The sequence below is a fragment of the Sorex fumeus genome, unplaced genomic scaffold (assembly GCF_029834395.1).
Source record: "Sorex fumeus unplaced genomic scaffold, SorFum_2.1 ptg000034l, whole genome shotgun sequence".
NCBI classification, from domain to species: domain Eukaryota; kingdom Metazoa; phylum Chordata; class Mammalia; order Eulipotyphla; family Soricidae; genus Sorex; species Sorex fumeus.
Window position 1 is genome coordinate 11,742,689 of NW_026606091.1, and position 15,488 is coordinate 11,758,176.

Here is a 15,488-nt window from a genome sequence, read left to right on the forward strand (position 1 = left end):
CAATTTTGTGTGCGTGTCAACTTTTTTTTGATTCTCAAATATTTGTTGCAAATGTCTTGATTTATATTTATATTTATATTTCCTAGAGGCAGAAAAGTAGAATTTATGTGCAAGTGGTTTATTACAGACCCAGACTTAAGGACACATCTATGAATGACTCCCAGGACTTGGGAGAAGTGGGTGGGATTAAGACTAGAAAGAGGAAGAAGTCCAGCAGATATGTGATTTCAGAAATCCCAGCCTCAGCTTGATCCTGTGGAGATCCTTGAAGCATAAATCATATAACTAGGCTTGTCCTGCATTTGGGGGCAAAGAAGTCAGGCTTGTATATATTCCAATCAGTCCATTCTTGGCTGGGAGCTAGTGGATAGTAATATTCCCAGGCACTTCTGAGAGGATGGGGGTCTGAAACATGATGCCAGGGAAAGGGATTTGTGAGAGATGACAAATAGAGTCCAGCATATCAGATATCGAAGAATAGATCCAGCAAGCACCATGACTAGAGCACCAGGAGGATAAAGTCTTGAAATGTGAACTGTTTCTAGCATATGACATCTCCTAAGAGGTCTCTTCCTTCCTCTGTCCAACCCAATCTCATCTTCATTTTCCTTCCTCCTTCAGTGAAGAATATTCTAAGGACTATTTGCTATGGCTGAAGAATCTTCAGAATTAAACACAATGCTTGCTCTTCGAACCTGTATTTTCCCTTGAACACATATCTTACTTGATTGCCTCTGTTTCTTTTCTTGCCTATTTCCACTGTGGAGAAACCTGTGTTCTTTTTTAAACACATACTTTACTCTTTCTCTCCCTTCACATCTTTCTAAATAACTTTCAGTAAAAACTATCTTGCTTCACCAAAAGCAAGACAAGACAAAACAACACAGTAGGCAAGTGTTTTAGCATCATATCCAGTAAAATGAAAGAAATATTTTTGATGATTCACCTGCTTTCATCATTTTGCATTTGCCTATTTGATGTTTCTATTGCCTCTTACTCAACAATGATTTCCAATATTGTTTCCTTCAGTTGTTTTCTTATTTGATGAGATGAATCCAAATCAAATGGTGCAAGATCTATTTTATACTATGATGTTTGCACTCTACTCAGTTCTTTAGAAGTGCAACACTGAAGAGCTAGAGAGATAGTAACAGGATAAGGTATGCTGCTGACCCCATTTGATACTTGATAAGAACCAGGTATGATTCAACCCTCTCCCCACAAGCCCCTCCCCCCAAAAAAAATACAACATTTAAGGACTGGAAAAATATTCAGGAATTATGTCTCACGCCTTGAATGAAGGTTGACTATCATGTGGTGAAGCCCTGTGGCCTCTCTTCTGCAACAGCACCATATCCTCTGGCCCTTCCATTAGTACTGCTAGGGTCCATAGCACCGATTGGGAGACACCCACCCACACACACACACACACACACACACACACATAATGCAACCTGCAGATAAGACCTGAAGCATATGACTATTCCATGAAAGGAATCGTGTTCTTTTAGAAATCTTTCTTTTCTTTCATTTAGGAAAATCCTGTTTAGCTAGAAATGGTGGTCTTAGCAAAAATTCTGCAAGCATGGAGAGCACGTATGAATCTGGAAAACAAAGTTATTCTGTGGAAACATATCTCTGTCTCTTGAGGTGACCCTCAGGGACCAGCTGCTGACTTCAGAGCTACAACAGTCACGATCAGCCTTGGTCAAGTGAGCGCCACATTTCTAAGCTCATACAAAGCCTTATTCCTACCATTATGAAAACTTTCAGGTTTTTCACTTCTGCTTTGAGTTAGAGTTCAAAGTCCTAAACTTACTGTTTCTTTTCATAGGCTCTCTAACACAATTAGTCACAGATAATAGCACTGTATCACTGTCCTCCAGTTGTTCATCGATTTGCTTGAGCGGGTCCAGTAACATCTCCATTGTGACACTTGTTGTTACCGTGTTTGGCATATCGAATATGTCACGGGTAGCTTGCCAGGCTTTGCCATGTGGACGAGATACTCTTGGTAACTTGCCAGGCTCTCTGAGAGGGGCAGAGGAATCGAACCCGGGTCGGCAGCATGCAAGGCAAATGCCCTACCAGCTATGCTATCACTCCAGCCTGTCACAGATAATAAACCCTAAAATTTTAATAACCTCCATTGTTTCATAGGGCTCAAACAAAATCACCCCTTGGTCTCTCAGGACCTTGCTCTTCACCAGCTCACTCTGTCACATCAATGATAATTCCAGAAATGACTCCAAAACATGACCTTGCTCTTCACCAGCTCACTCTGTCACATCAATGATAATTCCAGAAATGACTCCAAAACATGACCTCCATTACCAGAAATCAATTTATATTTAGTCAAGAATTCATATCTTCATAAGATAAAGGAACAACCTCAGAATCTCGTCTAGTCTGTTTCCTAAGGCTACACTTCATCCAGTCCTAGCAAGAGAACTCAGGCACAGAATAGAGCAGTAAAGACAGAGAATGAAGGAGGCAGGAATGTTTAATAGGATCAAATGCTTAACAAGGACCAATGCCCCAAAACTGTTAAGCTTCATTTCAAGATCTCTATTTTACGGCACTGCATTTAAAATTAGCATAAATTAATAAAAATCAACAATTAAAATCCTTGGAAGTTAAAGTTCTTTGAAGCTTTTATAAGAACTTTTCATCAGTTCTGTCACTCTTCCATAGTTGTACAAAAGCATCATTTTTTTCTATCCTCTGCTTCTCTTTCCTATATTACTAGCCCTCAACTTTGGTGTGTTTCATCAATATCACAATTTGATTTAATGTCTGGATTTACCACTACAAAAGTAACAGCCCTATACAAGTCTCCACTTCTGCACGTTTCAGTGTCGATGCCCATGATCATAAATTGTGTACCCAGGAGCTATTTATTTGAGACTCTAGGACAAGCTCTACACAGACAGCTAATCCCTTTGTTTTCTTAGTATGGTTTCCTACCACATTGTGGGATGTTGCTTGGCCTAACATGATGAGGCATGACATAGCGGGTGTCAAGAGAGTCAGGAAAATGTAGGGGGAAATTTGTCTAGGGAAAAAAAGCACATAAAGCTTATTGCCAGATATTCATTCCAGACTTGCTGGAAAGGCAGACCTACCATCATAGGCTTTGGTAGTCAAAGCAAACTTTGAGTGGTGCTAAGAAACCTTTGACATGTGTGAATTGGCAGCTTAAATTGTTTCTGATTCAGCATAATTTCTTAAGCTGGTTGTCATGTTTGTTAGGAGTCATGAAGCACAAAAGCTCATGTCTCTTCAAAGATAAAATACCCTACTTAATTATTGTGACAACTTAGAAGATCAAGAAGGCTGGCACTTTACAGTTATTGGCTGCAGCTGGAAGCTCAGCTGGTAGCTCTGAAGGTGGGGGCATTTTGAAGCCCAGGTGTTCCCATGAAACTAACAGGCAGATCTCTACTTTCAAAAAAAAAAATCATAGATCTACATTACTCACACAGTGACTTGTAAGGGGTGATTCCTTCTTGGCTAGTAATCTGATTAGTGGTCCATTATCTAGTAATGTCTAGAACTAAATGGGTTCAAAGGCAAGTTGATTGCGTAGTGACAGGAAAAAAATAGTTTTTCAAAAGCAGATATGGCTCAATCCTTATCGGTTTTAAGCTATATCTTTCATGATTACAATTAAAGCAATAAACCCATCTATCGAAATCACAAGAGATTTGCAGAGATGGAAAAAAAAGTATGCAACTGAACTAGTAGTATTCTTCTAGAATTTGTTCCCTGTTCTGAAGCACTGCATATCTTACTGACCCTTACTGCAACATACCATATCCTGTCAAATTTCCTGGATATCTAAGAGAGGAAAGTAGTGTTAATCTGCATTTATTCCAAAATAAATATTCATTAGGTGTCTTAATTGCTATCAGAATAGACTTTTACTGAAAAATATTTAATCTCACAAGTATTTTTTTATTTTTTTTATTTTTTTTCCTTTATTTTTTTTTTAAAGTTGTAGATTTACAATTTTTTGTGCTTTGGTTTCAATTATACAATGATCAGATACCCATCCCTCCACCAGTGCCCATTTTCCACCACCATGGATAATATCCCTCCCACCCCCATCCCCCCATCCCCCCTGTCTCTGTGGCAGGGCAATCCCCTGTGTTCTCTCTCTCCTTTTGGGTGTTGTGGTCTGCAAAAGAGGCATTGAGTGGCAAACATGTTCAGTCCATAGTCTACTTTCGACATGCATCTCCCCTCCTGGGAGGATCCTCCAAACATCCTTTATTTGGTGCTCCCTTCTCTATCTGAATTGCCCTTTCCTCTAGGATACCCGGCTGGCCTCTAAGTTATGGAGTAATCCTCCTGGTGCTGATCTCAGCTATTCTTGGGTATTAATCTCAACAAGTATTTTTTTAAATGTAGGAGTATTGTTATCTATTCAGCCACTGATTAAGCTGATTGAATTGGGCATAAACTCCACCTTACTTTTTTTTCCTTTTTCATAATTTTATTTATTGAATCACCGTGAGAGCAGTTACAAAGCTTTTGGGTTCAAGTCTTGGTCATACAATAAAACACCCATCCCTTCACCAGTGCCCATTTTCCACCACCAAAAACTATAGTATGCCCCCCAGCCCACACCCTCCCCCTACCTGTGGTGCAGATGATTTCCATATTACTCTCTCTCTACTTTGATTACATTCAATATTTCACCATCAGACCCACCATTATTATTTGAGATTTTACCCCAACACTCAGATCTGCTGAAAAGGCAACAGTAGACAATTTGTTTTCTATTGCTGGTTATGAATAACATATGATGTCGTGAGGCCGCAGTAGTGTGGCCATGAGATTTTGGAATTCTGAAACTTTAACAATTAAATCTGGAGGGATTTATGCCCAAACCTGCTGGGTTCCGAGATTTTTTCCTGAGTCTCTTATATCATGGCCATTAAGCAGCTTGATCAGGAGCCAGAGAGGGCGTTTGTGGGCAGTGACTCGGGGTCTCATTAGGGTGGGGAGGAAAGGACCGGCTCCAAACCCCATCCTGTGAGGCCCTGCATGTCTCGTCACTCCGGGCCCAAACCTAACTATCCAATGGCTTCTGGAGGATGGCAGCCACCGAGCTGCCAAGGGGGAGCAGGCAGAGAGACAGCACCCTTTCCCCCCTGGGGTGGCCCAGTGACAGTAACCTACTGTGGGGTCCGGATGCATTCCTGCCAAAAGCCGTTTGGTTTAGAGATTTGTTTCTGAGTCACTGAGATCCTGACCGTTAAGCAGATTGATCAGGAGTCAAAGAGGCTGTTCATGGGCAGCGACTTGGGGTCTCGTTGGGATGGGGAAGAAAGAGCCGGCTCCACCCCCATCCTGTGAGGTCCCACGTGTCTCGCCATTGAGGGCCCAAACCTGATCGTCCAGTGGCCTCTGGAGGATAGTGGCCACCAAGCCGCCAGGGGGAACAGGCCAAGGCATGAAACTTATTCCCACCTGGGGTGGTCTGGCACCAGACTCGGACGCTTGGCACATGGGTCAGCCAGATGACTCTGGCTCCCGGCTGCTGCCCAGCCTATGGGAGCAGGCAGAGGGAAAACACTCTTTCCCCCCTGGGGTGTTCTGGCGCCAGTAACCCATTACAGGGACCAGACGCATCTCTGCCAAAAGCCGCTGGGTTCCAAGATTTGTCTTAGAGTCTCTGGGATCATGGCCATTAAGCAGTTCAATCAGGAACTAGAGAGGCCTTGCCTCCAATTATACAGCTGAGCCAGAGGTGGTTTGTGGGTGTGTCTTCCACATACCTCACTTTTGGCCGTTTACTTTCTTGGTAAACTTGGCCCCAAGTTGTTGGGGTCTAGCCAAAGGCACAGCAGCAATTTTGGTGTATCTGAAAGTCTGAAGGCGCCATCAGGCTGCTGGTATACTCTCCTCACAGGTACAGATTGACCTGCTGGTGGCACCATACATCCATTCACAAGTATTTTTTGAGAAAATACTAAAAGTTCAACTAGGCACTATCAAAATAACAATGAATATAAACAACCAAAAAAGTTCTTACTTTCATGAAGCCCACGTTCTAGAGGAAGAAGACAGATATTTCAAAAATAATTACAGAAACTAGAAAGATAGTACAGAATTTAAGGCACTTGCTTTGCTTTGCACACAGATGACCCAGGATTGATTCCTGGCACCACATGTGGTCCCCTCAGCACTGTCAGGAGTGTTCCCTGAGTATAGAGTTAAGAGTACACCTGTGCATCACTGGATATGGCCAAAAGTCTCATTACTTAATTAATTATGTAAATTTGCAAAATGAAGATGAACAATAAGTGTACAATAGGGAGAGGGTGTCAAAGGAAGCAATAGATATAAAGAGGGTATCCAGGGAAGCAATAGATATACAGCAGGGAGAGGCTGTTAAAAGTCTCATTACTTAATTAATTTATTACATAAATTTTCAAAATGAAGATAAACAATAGATATGCAGTAGGGAGACAGTATCAAAGGAAGCAGGCAATCAGTCAATTATAGTCAGTAGTCAAGGAAAGCTTTACAGATGAGATCTCATTATTTGAATAAGAACCTGAAGAGAGTGAGAGGGAAGTGAACAAAGACTCAAAGAGGATAATAATAGCCACACTCCAAAGCATTGCATATCCTTACAGCTTTTATACCATGTAGTAATAAAAAACCAATGGGAAATTTTGTGCACACTGAATGTTTTGAAATAGGGTTATGCAGGATCCCTATCAGCATCCCTGTGGCTGCATCCCAAAGATGGAACAGAGAATTCAGTAAGAAGGACATTGCAATGGTCCCAATAAGAGAGAATGGTGATTTGGGTCAGAGCAGAAGATGAGGAATGGTGAGAAATCGGTTTCAAATATACTTTGCAGCTAATGCTGAGGGGATTTACTGATGGATAGGGTGTGGAACAGTGGAGAAAGAGGGAAACCAAGTCAGACCTCAGTGTTTTGGGACTAAGCAATTGAAAGACTGAGTTCTAAGTTAAGTAAAATTGCCTAACTAGGTGATGTCAAGATGGCTTTATGTGTTTTTGTCCATATAGAAAAAAAAAGAAGTTAGTGTGTGGCTGTTTTAATATGTTTTTCATTAATGAGCATATATGTACTACGAAGGCATGTCACTTAAAGAACAGAATACAGTCTTAATGAATTTGTTTTATAAAGGTAAATACTATTCCTGTCTCATTAACCGTTAAGTTCATATCACCCTCTGTCAGCCTACAGTTGAGTCTTGCAGGAAGAATGTTAGTCAATCTTCTCAGCCCTAAGAAACTTAATGTGGACTTTCACTTAATCTAAAATCGGGAACTGGGGCCAGAATGATAGTGTAGCGAATAGGGTGTTTGCCTTGCACATGATGACCAGGGTTAGATACCCGGTATTCCATATGGTTCCCCGAGCACCACCAGGAGTGATTCCTGAGTGCAGAAGGAGCCAGTGAGGAGCCAGTGCACACCCTGAGCCTCGCCAAATGTGACCCAAAAAACCAAAAAAATTAAAAATAAAAAAATAAAATCAGGAACTATAAAAGAAAAGATAAAAACAGACGCATGAACATAAGTGAGCATAAATAATTTTTTTAAAAACCCTAATTTAAAGATTAAGCTTATCCTATTGTAATAGGGCATATTTTTCTCCATAATTCTTACCACATTTTGGCCTCAAAATAGGGACAAGGTAAAAACATGGATTTAAAAATGTGGGCAGACGGAGGGGAAAGGGTGTTGCCCCATTCGCCCTCTCCTCTCTGGAAAGAAAGATAGTGGCCACCAGGGAGCCTCGTGGACAGCAGGTTTGAGCCGGGGGTCGGGGGCGGCAGGGGCCTCATGGGAAGGGGGGCGTTTCGGTCCGTCCTTCACGCCCTACCGAGGCCACCAGTTGCCCACCACGAGCGGCTCTCCGGCACGGCCACGACTCCAGAGCACAGAAACCAATCTCTTAACTATCTAACTTTTAATAGAAATACTTCCAGGGTTAATAAGTAAAATAGCAGAAATCCAAAACCGACATCATTTAATTCTTAAAACCCAGCTGTAGAAAGCAAATCATTTCACAACGCTTTTTCAGCATGTCTGATTTGGGTGGGGGGTCGTAAACTCTAAATAATATTGGTGCATCTTTTATCGAAACAATGAATCTAGTCAAAGTAGATAGAGTGTTAACTAGAACTCATCTGCCTCACAGGAATTAGGAGGGGTGGGAGGTGGGGTTCTATTGGGGTTCGTGGTAAAAAATAAGTATTGGTAAAGGGAAATGTGTTTGATATTTACATGACTGAGACCTAAACCTGAAAGCTCTGTAAGTTTTCCCATAGTGATTCAATAAATAAATAAATTATTAAAAAAAAATTTTAAAAAATGTGGGCAGAGAAGATAGCTGAAAGAGACAAATGGTCATAATTTGCATGTTGCAGGCCTAGATTCCATGCTCGGCACAGTGCCAAAAGTTGTCCTTGAGCACCACCAGGTGTGATTAAAATTCAAAAGAACAAATAAATATAAAAATCTATTTTTATAAAAAAAATTTTAATAAAAAATATAAATATAAAAATCTATATAAATTATTTTATTTACTCTTCTATTCATGAGAGCACACATTCCATTAACAATTCCAGCATTTCATTTGATTTTCAGTTACTACAAATCTCTGGGAACTTCAAAGATTGCTATTTGGCTTTACCATTTTCAGGTCCTGTTTCTTCTGTAAGTATGTGGTGCTGTAGCTTTGAAATCATGTGGAAGAAGTTTTAAGAGTGGAAAAAACCCAGACCCTTGAGTTAGTCAGACTCAGGAAGCATGAACATGGGGAAGTGATTTAATACTCTAAGCCTCAATTTCTGTAAAGAACAATGATAGATCATTTGCTGGAGAATAATACCTCATTGGGTTTTTGCAAGGTTCTAATTAATTAAGAAGTCTAAAGCAATGTTTATAAAAATTTAGATTCAATACAAATAATTACTATTATCAAAATTTTCAGCAAATGTAAAACTAAAATCTCATTGGGTGTGACCACAGTTTTTAAGAAATGCAATCTTGAGATTATCTGTTTATAAAAAAATTTTAACATGAAATGAAATATGACTTGAAAGAGTAAATGATGACCATTATTCCATATTTTCTGCTTTTTCCCTCATTTTTATGACCCATACACGGTCTCATGTGTGTCGCAAACATCAAGAATCTGCATTTTATTTGCTAGTTCATGATTCTAAGCACAAATGTCTAATGACCACAAATAATTTGATCAGGCTTTTGAATTTGACCATATAAAGTGTTCTATTATAAAGAAAATTAGCAGATTTTCTGTAATTCTCAAGAAAGAATTTCTTTAAACACTCCACTCCCTTCAAATCAGAGTGTGATGGACAACAATTATTTCAACATCTCAACTTATTTTCATGTATCTTCACAAAACAGACCCAATCTACCTCACAAATTGGAAGATTGGTCACTTCCAAAATGGTCACCACAATCTGTTTCCTTGAATTTTTCAAAATCTCTTAAAATTGAGTGAAGTCAACCTTCGGCTGAAATGGAGAGAAACGGCTCTCATTCCTGTGTATACAGTGATTCTCCAAAGTGTGATGTGGAGGGCAAGAGAGATAGCACAGCAGTAGAGCACTTAAATTGCATGCGGCTGGCCCAGGTTCAATCCCCAGCCTCTCATATGGTCCCCTGAGCCCACGGAAAGTGATTCCTGAGTGCAGAGCCCTAAGTAACCCCTGAGAACCTCCATGCGTGGCTCCAAAACAAACAAACAAACAAACCGAAGTGTGATGTGGACTAGTAACCTTGTTTGAAAACTTACTAAAAATGAAAATTTTGAACATCACATGAAATGTATTCAATCAGAAACTCTGGAGACAGAGTCCCAGGTTCTATTAACAAATTTCCGATGATATTAAGGCACCCTTGATGGACCCTAATACATGTACCTTTAACATAAAATTTATTTTTTGCTTTTTGGGTCACACCCAGAAATGCTCAGGGGTTACTCCTGGTTCTGCACTCAGGAATTACTCCTGGTGGTGCTTGGGGACCATATGGGATGCTGGGAATAGAACTCAGGTCGGCTGCGTGTAAGGCAAGCGCCCTACCTGCTGTGCTATCACTCCAGCCCCAACATAAAATTTTTCTATTGGATAAAAAAATCTCACTGATCCTTAGTATATCCGAAATGTAAAACCATTTCTTTCAGAGTCCTAAATTACCTCTTAATATTACTTATTCATATGTAAATTATTATAAAGAAGAAAATTTTAATATACATTATATATAAATTTCTGATGTTAAAGACATTTTAGCTTATATTTAAAACAAAAAAATATTTATTTTTTATTAGTGAAACACCATGAGGTACAGTTGTAGACTTACAAATTTTTGTGCTTTGGTTTCAATTATACAATGATCAAATACCCATCCCTCCACCAGTGCCCATTTTCCACCACGATGGATTCCAGTGTCCCTCCCACCCCCATCTCCCCCATCCCACCCTACCTCTGTGGCAGGGCATTCCCTTTTGTTCTCTCTCTCCTGTTGGGTATTGTGATCTGCAAAAGAGGCATTGAGTGGCAATCATGTTCGGTCCATAGTCTACTTTCAACATGCATCTCCCATCCTGGGAAGATCCTCCAAACACCCTTTATTTGGTGCTCCTTCTCTATCTGAGCTGCCCTTTCCTCTAGAATGCCCGGCTGGCCTCTAAGCCATGGAGTAATCCTCCTGGTATTGATCTCGGCTATTCTTGGGTATTAATTTCCTATTTAAAACAATAAATTTTTTCTTGAAAATTATTGGTTCCACCTACCTGATATTCCCTTGGTAACTCAATTCATTTTATATTTAAATCTTACTTATATTCATAATTGTTGAGCACAGTCTAACAAAACAGCAGAGACAGTAGATTCTAACTCAAGCCCTCTTAAAACTGATCTTTCATCCTGTGACTTTTCATCATGAGATCATGGAACACCTATTTTTGTAATGCTATATGTTTAACTTGTCAAGAGATATTGTGGCCTGACAATGTGTTTGTTCCAGAGACTTCAAACACAAATGTTTAGTCAATGAATGGGTAAATGAAACAATCTATGACTAAGACAATAGAGGGTGGTGAGAACTGAGCAAAGTTTGGGATGTCTGCATGCTTTGAAATCAGATTTCAGAGACTCAAACTCAAAAATTGTGCAAATAGATTAAAACATGTAAGTTTCTGTGTTTGAACTCTGTGTGTGTGTCTGTGTGTGTCTGTGTGTGTGTGTAAGATAGACAGAGAAAAAAAAGTGAAGTTTGGTGTAATCCTGCAGGGTTCATGCATGTGTGTTTAGGAATAGTTAAATCCAGATCAATCAGAACAGCAGCAAAGGACTACTTCATGGACAACAAATATTTCTTACTTCCTCTTATCCAGGTCAATCCCATGAAAGAAGGCCCAGTATTTAATGGAATTTTTTCTTTACTTTTTTAAAGCTTCATGATCACAATCACGATCATCCTGTTGTTCGTCGATTGCCTCAAGCAGGCACCAGTAACGTCTCCTTTGTCCTAGCCCTAAAATTTTAAAAAGTGCCATATTCAAGGCTCTTTCAGGATTAGGAGAATGAGACCCATCATTGTTACTGGTATTTGGCATATTGGGTACACCACGGGGACGTTGTCAGACTCTGCTCTGTGGGCAGGTTACATTCAGTAGCCTGCCAGGTTGTCCAAAGAATGAGATAATAAGATGTTGCGAGGCCGCAAATGCTGCTGCATGCTTCCAGGCGCTGGGTTTTATAGTCTCTGGGTCTTGGCCGTTGATGGTATTACACGGTGCCAAAGGGGTGGGGGTGGGGGAGAAGATGGTGGGTGTGACCCCTGCCTACTGGAAGATGGAGGATCTGGGTGGAGGATGCTCAGCCCCAATTCGAGCTGGCTTGGAGTTTTCAGCCCCAGGACCCGCATGCCTTTGTTCCTCTGCCGGTACCTTCATGCGTGTGGAGAGTGGTCTCAGTATGGTTGTGGCTGGTTCTTGAGGTCTTCAGCTGCTGGGGCTCCGTTCGGGGCGGGGAAGGAAACTCAATGCACCCCGCCCCCCAAGGGGCCCTGGCGAGGACAGCCAAGTGTGGGGGCAGGAGACTCTGCCTAATTACAATTATGAAGCTATAAATCAACAACAATCAAAAAGAGCAAACAAAAAAAATAACTAACTTGAGGAATTAAATGATATACATATGAATAACTCTAAGGTCACTGTAAAATATTTACCACACAAAAACCAAATATTTACCACAGAAATGCAAAGGATCATGTGAGATTATTATAAACACCAATATCAAAAATATTAAATAGCCCAAAAGAAATGGAAAAAATTTTATAATGATACAACCTCCAAAGAATGTACCTGGAAGAGAAAGCTTGGATAGGTCAATCACACATTTTCAGAAACTGAAAAAAATAATCTAAAGTCTCCTTAAGATAAAAGTACGGATAAATATGCATCATCAGTACAATCTAGAAAACTTTCAAAGAAAAATTAATAATTCTCCTGTTCAAACTCTTCTAAAAAATGAAAGAAAAGAGTCTAATTGCACTCTATCTTAATGAAGTCTAAATAATACAAAAAGGAAAACCAGAGGGGCTGGAATGATAGCACAGTGGGTAGGGCGTTTGTCTTGCACACAGTCAGACCCAGGTTCGAAGAATATATATGCAAAAAAACAAATAAAAAACATATCAAGAGAATTTCATGAAGGTAAGGTGGAATTCATCCCAGGAATGCAAGGATAGTTTAACATATGCAAATAAATTAAGGCAATACATCAAAAGAAATGACAAAAAATGACATAATCATTTATGTCATGCTTTTTCAAAACATCTGGTAAGATTCAGTATTTATTTATGATAAAATACTTGATATATTTGGTATAGAGTTAACATAAGTGAATATACTAAAACCTATATGTGGAACACCCACAGATAAGACCATACTCTGGTGAAAAGTTGAAAACTTCTCCCTTAACATTTGGAAATAGATGAGGAAATAGATGTTCATTCTAAACATGAACATTGAGAATGGTTTTTGGAAGCCATCTTAATAAAAGTAGCACTTGAGATTATTATTTATACATCATCCAGGATAAATAGTGTGCCCTTAAAAATTCATATTTCCAGGGTCTGAGATGTGACCATATTTGAAGACAGGATCTTTGTAGAAGTAATTAAATTAAATGAGACTACTAGTGTGGTCCTTAATCCAAAATGACTGGTGTTCTTATAAGAAAAGGGAATGTGGATGCAGACACACTAGTCAATAAGTTAATGGAGTTGTTTCTACCTTTGGGCCATTATGAATTGTTATGTAAAAATTTCTCTATAACATCCTATGTTTTGTTGGGGCTAAAACCTGTTCTAAATCAACACAGTGACCAAAAATAAAAATCCTCACTATTGCCTTGAGTTGAGTTCTGGCAAATTTCCACCTTTATTTTCTCTCAGTTCCTCCCAACAAGCTATCATCATCTATTCTCACAGACTGATTAATGGTCTATTTGTTCAGCAGTTTTATGGTATTGGATTTACTGAAGAATAAGGAGGACCCACAAGGGAGAATGGAAGTGTCACTGTAAATGTGGCATGAGTTCTGTTATGAAGCTTAGTCTGAGAAAAGACCTGCCAGGTGAGTAACTGGGTGGGTGTGATATGAATGGTCATATTTGTATTCAGGAGCATTAAAGGTCTTCCCAGGTGTGGAAGGACTGGCGAAATCATGTTAGATTTAAGTGCAATGGTTGATGTTCTGCCAGCAAATAAGACATTTGAGTTAGATACAAAACACCTGGCTTATTAGCTCATTGCATTGTTCTTCAGCACTAGCACGAAGGTATGATTTATAAGAACTCAAATTAACCAGTAGTTGTGATACGACCTAATAAACAGTGGGAAATTAACAGAAGTTTTTATTGCTGTCAAATTATATTATGTGAAGCATGAAAGAAGAAATGTGGGGCTGGAGAAATTTTACAGGAGGTAAGGCCCTTATCTTGCATACATCCAACTGGGGTTCAAGCCCCTGCACCCCAGATAGTTCCCCAAGCCCACCAGCCCACCACAACTAGCTATACTTAATAACTAGTTAAATATTAATCTAACTACTCAGTGCAAGGAGTAAATCCTGAGCATTGCAGGTGTGGCCCCCAAAATGAAAATAAACAACTAAATAATGAATGTCTTAGTATGCTAATAGAGCAGGTCATCAAGTCTCTGTTCTCACCAAAGATGTATTTCCAACTCTTTTGGGCAGGGGAATGCAGTTTCTAAAATTAGGTCATTCTCAGAGTATTAACATATGGGATGGAATATATATAGTGACTCTATGACAGGTTTGCAAAAATAATTGCATCATAATGTTGGTTCAACAACTATGTAATGACCAGAGCACTTACCATATGACAGACATCATGCTACATACCAGACATGCTGCTATAAAAATAAACATGGTGTCTACTCTCACATTGTCCTATACAAGGTTGTTCAGTTATTTGTGGATTAGTGAATTAGTTCCTACACATCTGCTGGAAATTTCTATTGTAGAATCTTGTTAGGAAAATAATACTGCTCTACTGTCTTTGAACAATCTTAGATTTTTAAACAGCATGATCTACAGAACTTAAAAATAGTTGCAGTACATAATCCTGTCCTTCATAGAACAACATAGGATGTGTAGATACATGTACAACATGTTATATTTGAAAATGTGTGTATACCTTATGCATTATGGAAGATTGCAGAATAGAGATATAAAAAGGAGGTACACATAAGTCACATATTCTTTGAAAGAATATGATGAATGGCTGATCAAATGGAAAAGATTGGGGGTTATGTGCAGAGAAAATGAGATTTGAGGGGAGGAAATTTTAAAGATTAAGACAATTTTTGCAGATAGTAAAGAAAGTTAAGAGAATTCCAACTGGAGAGAACAGCTTGAGGAATGGTTCTGGGGCAAGCATGAAAGTAGAATAGCAGGTATTCCATCTTCTCTTTTCTCTGTCAATTCCCAAAGAGAAAAGATGCCAATCCAGTGACTGTTTTGATTAAACATTTCAGTGAAGTTAAAACCAGGATGTGATTTCTCATTTGAACACCTGGAAAGTCACTAAGCACATCAAGTATACACAACTTTCTGGGGCTTACCACACATTCAACTTCACTTTCTATAAAAGCAGAAAACAGGTTTAGTAGGCAAATCACATTGATTGATAGAATCCTAGAGTGTCAACACCAAGTGAGATGAAAAGCATAAGAAATGTAATATGTCCTTTTAGTAAAATTGACATTACTCTTCCAACTTCCTGTATGGCTTTTAAGTTGATGTAATTAGTAACTAGGAGGACACTTTGGATCTCTGTAAGTTGAATTATTGTTATGTCAAGGACAAACTGTGACTAAACCCAATGGCTTAATGCAGCACAGCCTAGTGATAAACTCTAAAATCAGC